Source organism: Panthera tigris, chromosome A1 (assembly GCF_018350195.1).
Source record: "Panthera tigris isolate Pti1 chromosome A1, P.tigris_Pti1_mat1.1, whole genome shotgun sequence".
Lineage (NCBI taxonomy): Eukaryota > Metazoa > Chordata > Mammalia > Carnivora > Felidae > Panthera > Panthera tigris.
The window spans coordinates 134,557,038-134,563,768 of NC_056660.1; positions in this window are offsets into that span (position 1 = coordinate 134,557,038).

The window sequence follows — 6,731 nt, forward strand, 5'->3', positions numbered from 1 at the left end:
CTGGCTGCTCTTGGCAATGGCATTCAAAGGTGTCAGTCCTATGTACCAGTCCTGTATTTATAATGGGATTCTTTGAGAGCTGAAAAGAAACAGGAATCAGAATCTTTATTTCAGATATTCCAAGTTATTTGAACATCTCTGAAATACTGAAATCTTTTTAATTGAACTGAGTTAGCAGGAAAAGTCACTGGAGTGAAACCCAAGAGGAACTGCCCCATCAGGTACATTTGAGTGCCTTAAGCTTAAGAATAGGGTCAAGATTTTCCAGGAGGCAAGGTGGTCCAGCCCTGATACTGCCTCTTCCACATTCAGTCACCATCACACCATGACCATGCCCAGTGGCAAATGGCTGAGTATGTGAGAAAAGAAGACTGATCACAGACACTCATCTTGCTGGAACCCGGCTTGGTATGGCATGGGGCCCCATGCCTGAGTGGAACAAGGCATTCCAGGGAGAAGCACTCTTCTTCCCTGCCAACCCCTCCTGGCCCTTTTGTCTACACTAGACTGATGGACTAATGTTTTCAGTAGTGACAAAGCAAGAGCTGGCAGCTTCTCCCATGAGTGACTGTGTTGGCCTGTGTGACTGAGGTTCTTGGCTTCTCATGGGCAATGGCCAGGAAAGAAAGAACAGACTTCTCTTCTCAGTGAAAACAGGGAATTGGAATTATTATAATTTGAACATTCAAAGAAATGGGAGGTTATTTCATATTCCAAACTGATGAAGCAGGATATATCAGTTATGCCCAGGTACATTTGAGTTGACAGCCTTCATAACACCTGTTCTAAGTTCTTCTGCAAATCCCTAAACTACAGATGGGTGAAAATTGAAAATCGCCAAGAGCTTACATCTTAGGAAGAGTTGTATCTCTTTACTGTACTGTCTCCTAGTCCAGATTTCCAAATGAGGAATGGACTAAAATGGAAGTTACCTTATCTTTTGAGCTGGGCAATTCATTTCCCTTTGGTGACTAATTTCTAATCCCTTCCTCCCCCCAACTGGACCTTTGGCCAATTTCAACTAATTATGAAAACTTGTATCAGTTTCAGGTTCCTGGTCTTCAGAGACAAAAATGATGTTGTATCAGAATGATCTTGTCATAGTATTCTTAAAGAAAAATCCAAACTAGCTCACTAGAAAAAAATATGGTAAATATTCTTGGAATGGTACCATGAACACATCAAGAACCAGGACCTTCTTTCCAGTTTTGCTTAAAATAGGCTCAAAGGTACCATCTACACTGATTGGTTGTAATGCAAATTTGTCATGTTTTCTATGACCATAAAAAAAACAAAGGCCTGGGGTGGGGAAAAACCTTTCTTTTTACAGAGAAATGTAATAGTAGAATTGGCAATTTTATAATCAGATCAATATAGCATGTTTTACCTGATAATCTCAAAGCCATTCTCAACATCAATACTGAACTTCATGACACTGTCAGTGGGTGGAGAAGTGTCAAACATTTGCTCACCCATTGTGTACCTTAGCTTTCATTGTTTGCAGAACCTGAATTGAAATTCCTATCTCTCAATTTATCATTCCCACCGGCACCCCTACATCAATCTTCTTGGCTGGGTTGAGTGGACGGAGTTTAGGGGAGGGTGTGCATCTGGGTGACTTGCTTGGTTGGTTCAGAGAATTTGGCCTGGAATTGGGCTTGAGACTGAAGAGACACTTTCCCTCTGTGGCCCTGAGGAACTTCAGTATGATAACATTCTTGAGCCTTTCAGACTTCTATGAGACCATTGGGTAGGAAGGCCCAGCATGGCCACCATGCCATCAAGACATTGGACACTCACCCATTTGCCTACGAAAAGTCTTGAGCATGTGGAATTTAAGAAATAAAACAGACAAACAAACGAAGGGAAAAAAAGAGAGAGAGACAGAGGCAAACCAAGAAACAGGCTCATACCTATAGAGAACAAACTGATGGTTACCAGAGGGGAGGTGGGTAGGGAAAGGGATTAAACAGGCAATGGGGACTAAGGAGGGCACTTGTGATGATACTGGGTGATGTATGGAAGTGCTGAATCACTGTATTGTGCACCTGAAACTAATATGACACTGTATATTAACTAAGCGGAATTTAAATAAAGTTAAAAACAAAAGTCTTGAGAATCATGTCTACTGGGTACCCATCCCTGAGTTTTTTAGGGGATTTGGGTTAGACACATGGATCTTAGCAATGTTCCAGAACAAACCTTTTGTTTTACTGACAAGTAAACTAGCCCAAAGTCATTTGAACAGCAAGTCCATGAACAAGATTATGGTTTCATCATTCCTAATGTTCTTTCTATCATCCAATTCTTCCTTATGTAAAAACAAGGAGGATGTGATTTTCTCCTGGAGGGGTTCACAATAATGGGATGGAGATGGTGGCGGGGGAATGAGACTTTGGGCTACTGAACAGTGGATATCTCAACATGACAATGTGACAGGGATGTAGGAGAGAATTAATATATGCTGAGCACCTGTAATGTACAAAGGATCTGACTATACATTTTCTCACCTAATCCTTACATCGAATTTATGATAAATATGTAATCTCTCATTTTATTGGAATGGAAACTGAAGCTCAGGTTCTGCATTCTTCATTAGCATGTGCATGGAACTGTACCTATCCTTACACCTACTCCTCTGAGGACCCAGAATCAGTGGACTCCCAAAGGGGAGCAATTTAGTCAAAGGCTGCTTGGAAACATAAAGCCTGAACTGGGGTATTGCTCCTGCTTAAGCACAGAGAAGCCTCAGCAGATGGAGGAAACACAGATGACCTCCCCACGATTCTGTCACCGCCCAGAGAAGACTGGAACCAGTCACTAACTTGCAGTCTCAAATATAAATTGCCTAGAAAATTGAGCATGCTAAAGAGAAAATTTGCATCTTAAACCTGCAGTGGCCCCATGTAGAGAGGGTGTATTCTGGGCAAGGATAGTATATAGGGTATAGCTCAACACAGTATATGGTGGGGAGCTCCTGAGGGTATAGAAGACACTGACATCCGTTTTATGAGTTTGATCATTTGATGTAGAACCAGAACAGGCATGAGTACAGCGGTGCAGGGATGGAAAGCTAGACATAGCTATATACAAGTGTTGAGGGAGTCAGGCAGGACAGAGTGAGGACAGGTAGGGCAGGGTTAGACATGGTGAGTTTAAGAAGTATGATTTGAAGCAACGTAGTTTAAAGGACATGGCTTGACAGAGATCAAGGAGAAACTCTTTAGGGAAGGTGTGAGGGTGAGGTAAGGAAAAGCCCATGCTTAGTTGGAACAGAGACCACAAAACAGAACCCAGTAGCTAGAGAAGAGACAGTTTGGTAAGGAGTTTGTTAGGAAAGTTATAAAGTCGTAAACTCAACCACATTAGCCTTAATCACCTACGTACGGAATCTTCAAACTCCTCAAGGATCCCATTCCACTTTGAATAGCTTTACATAAGGACTCTGGCATTGTCGTGCTCTCTTTATGTATGGGATTCTGAGTCAACCAGGAAAGAGGAAAAGATCTTGTCAGAACTGAGATTTTACCATCCCTTTCCCCTAAACAAAGAAGTTAAAAGCAACAGATCGACCAGATTCGCATAAACACCGAATCTGAATTTTATGAAGGAGCTTCAGAATGCACACAGACTATCAATTAAAATGTGCTGGGGAAATTAGGCCACTAACTGTCAATGGGCATGAATTGCTCCCTGAGGAATTTCCATTAGATTTAAGTTTGATGAGATGTTCCAACACTGGATCCAAAATTTTTTTTAACTCTTGGTTGCTATCAAGGTGGAAACTGGAATTGGCATTTAGTAAAATCTCTCGTGCAGTAAAAAGGTGAAAACATTCTTCTTGAGCAAGCTTTGAACAAATGGAGTGACTTACAGGCAGGTGCTTCAGACGGAGAGGGCACATATTCTGTTTAATAATATAAGAGATTTGGAATAGGTAGCAGGCTCATTTTGGCAAAAATAATGTTTGTTGCCCGTTTTTTTTTTTTGTTTCTGACTTCTTCTAGAAATGGATGGACAGAAACCTGGATTCCTGGGGAATTATCAGGGTTGTCACACACAGTGGTGCAGGTTAAACCCTAAACAAAGGTGCCCAGAGATGGGACAACTCTGAGCTGAAAGCCAGTATTCCTCGTGATTTAAGTTCCATGAGGATAGGGGCCTTGAGATCTTGGTTCCTTTCATAACTTCTATGTTTGCAACAGTCCCTGACGTATAGAAGTTCCACGAAAGTATGTGTTAACTGAAAGAATAAGGAAATTAAGTGGTCTCAGCAACATGGCGTCAAGCTGGATGATCATGAAGAAATGTTCAGGAGGCTACTTCCTCAGAAAGATGCAAGGCCACTACCAAGGTATGTGTATCTGGTACACAGTGTTAGGGTTCTGCCCAATAGCTACGAAATGGCCAGACATGGCCAATGTAGAGAAGCCAGGAGTGGTGGCTTGGGGGGAGTGTGCTCAGGCCAGGCTCCCCCATTTCCTTACCAACCATATTCATGTTTTGTTTCAGGTAGGAATGTGTCTCTCTAAAATCTTTGCTTTTCCAGACTATAGCAAAGACATGGAAATTCATTTCAGGCCGTTTAGATATAATTAAAGGCCTGCTACAGATTTCTGGGAAAGTTTTGTTTTGCTGCCTCAGATGTCATCTCTTAGTCCTTTTTTTAATCCTTTGAGCCCCTCAGACATTCCTTCTTTCTGCTGAGAGCAAAGACACTGAGTATGGAAAAGAGGCAGCCGTCTTGTGACCATGAGGCAACAACTATGAGGCAAAAACCCTACGTCACAGATAGAGGAAAGAAATAGTGAAGGAGACTGGAACACTTAAGAGCTTACAGAGCCCTTGGGATGGCTCACTTCCAGACTTTTAATGTGTGAGAACAACACCCCTCTTTCCACTTGGTTAAACCACAGCAGTAAAATTTTGGTTACATGCAGCTGGGCCCAATTCCTAACTGATACAATAAGCAACCACCAGGAATGTAAGCCATGTAGAGATGCTCAGAAATACTTGAGGAGGAGACAGGATTTCTGGTATCCAATATGGAGACTTGGAATAAGATTGATGGATATTCAGGAACATAGTGATTCCTCAGGAAGCAGGAGGACTTGGGTGACAAAATAAAGAATTTTCCAGCAGTGAAGCTTTTGAAGTTACTGAAATATACTATGAAGATAGTCTGTGGACTCTCAAATATGTGTTTTTGGGATTTCCATTCTGACAACAGCAGAAATGACCTCCTAGTTGAGCAATGCCTGAAAGAACCATCTGTCCAGAACTTCATCAAGCTCGAGCTACAAAGATGTGGTACAAACCAGTTTGAGAACTTCACATTCCTTCTGTTGCCTAATGCCACTGAGCCAAAACGAGCCAATTTATTTTGAATGGGTTGCTGTTAATTTGATCTCCAAATTACCGGTTGGTAATTTTAGTGTCCATGATCTAAAAGTACCTCATGATGGTAAGGAGGAACAGTTGATATAATCACTGTCATCAAAATAACAACCTCATTTCACATGTTAACACCTTGAGTCTGTTGACACTATTGGTTGACTGTGCTACACATCTATTCTGCTTTCCACAACACTCGTGTCAACTAGTGTCCTGAGGAGCTGTGGGCTCTTGGAAGCATATTTGGAGACTTTTTCTGCCCTTAGCGTCCATGTAGCTAGAAACAACAGGGAGGTGTTGATTGGTAGGTATATTTTTAGTCGAATCACTTCAACGCCAAACAGGGAGTGCTTCAGGCAGTAAGTAGTGAGATATATCGGATTAGGACTCATAAATTTTGTTTAGGACTCCTCCTAGAGCTAAGTGGCTGCCATGGCATGGCTATAGGTACGTGTGTTTTGGTGGATGCCCTTGGGTGGCCCACTTTCATATGAAAAAAAACTACTCGTTACTGTGGCAGAGTACCACCTTTATTCTGTGGAGCTCCAAAATTTATTTTCCAGAAGATACATTTCTCGGTTCACATCTCTGTGGAGCAGTGAGACGTCCTATACTAACCAACCCAGCCCCCACCTGCTCCCAACAAACACAACACACACACACACAAACTGAAAGTCAGTTTCAATACGAGGCCAGTTCTCAATTACTTTCATAGAAGGGTCACAAATTTGTGAATTATATTCAGGCATGCAAAAGTCAACATAGATTCTTTATTTTTTTCTTCTCTCAGATCTTCTCTTAATCGAGAGGGCTTTTTTCTCCACAGGCAGCAGAGAAGAGTTAATGTTGCTACTCCAAGGTTACTGAGTCTTTGTTGTTCCTTGGATGTTCTAGGCCTGACATGATGGGACTGTTTGGATCTTGTCTCTGTTGCCCATTCTTGTCTCTAGTGTGACCCAGCTTACCTCATTTGCACCTATCACTTGAAGTAGAAGTTGTGATTTCTGCCGTAGCCTCCTGACAGGAGGACCCGGCACCATAAAACAACCTCCTTATTCCCTGTCCCTCTGTGGCTCAGGGGTCTACAGGACTTCCCGATTCTTCTACTGAGACACATGAGCGTTCTTCAGTTCCATGTGGACCAAGAAGGCCACCTCCAGGCTTTCTGAACCATGCAGGTGGCGCCATGCTGTTCCCATGCTAGGCTCAAAACAGGGAGCTCCCCCTTGAAGTGATTTTGAACTAACTAACATTTGTCTTGAGATGTTTAGGTTGTATCAACCTGCTGTGAGATTTTCTCAAGCCTTCTTCCACTGGGAATGTTGACCTTGATGGTG